The sequence below is a fragment of the Mandrillus leucophaeus genome, unplaced genomic scaffold (assembly GCF_000951045.1).
Source record: "Mandrillus leucophaeus isolate KB7577 unplaced genomic scaffold, Mleu.le_1.0 Scaffold201, whole genome shotgun sequence".
Classification (NCBI taxonomy): domain Eukaryota; kingdom Metazoa; phylum Chordata; class Mammalia; order Primates; family Cercopithecidae; genus Mandrillus; species Mandrillus leucophaeus.
Genome location: NW_012102044.1, coordinates 664,565 through 664,992, shown reverse-complemented (window position 1 = coordinate 664,992; position 428 = coordinate 664,565).

Below are 428 nucleotides of genomic sequence, written 5' to 3'. Positions count from 1 at the left end.
ACTCCTGGTTGGGAGCATGACCGCCTCCCGGTTCAGCTTCCTCCCGTGTCCCCAGTGAGCGGGGCGGCTGTCCTCGAGGACCCTGGGCTCGCAGACAACCTTGCTGGCACGGCCGCCCTTTCCCGCACTGCCTCGGGTCAGTCAAGGACTTGTCTTCTGCCTTCCGGGTTCCTGAAAGAGCGCTCCACTGACTTCTCAAAGGCAAAATTAAAACTCAGATTAAGTCTTTGGCGCGTAGCCCCTAATTTCCTTCCCTCTCTGTGAATCTTCACTGCCCAGCATAATGGAGCGTCCTGGGCTCAGGACCTGATTCCACAAGCTCCCACGCCTCCTGCAGGTACCTCGTCTTCCGCACTGGTGTTGCGCCACCGGCAAACGCCGCCCTGGGCCTCAGACGTCCCGCCCTGCGCCTCAGACGTCCCGCCCTG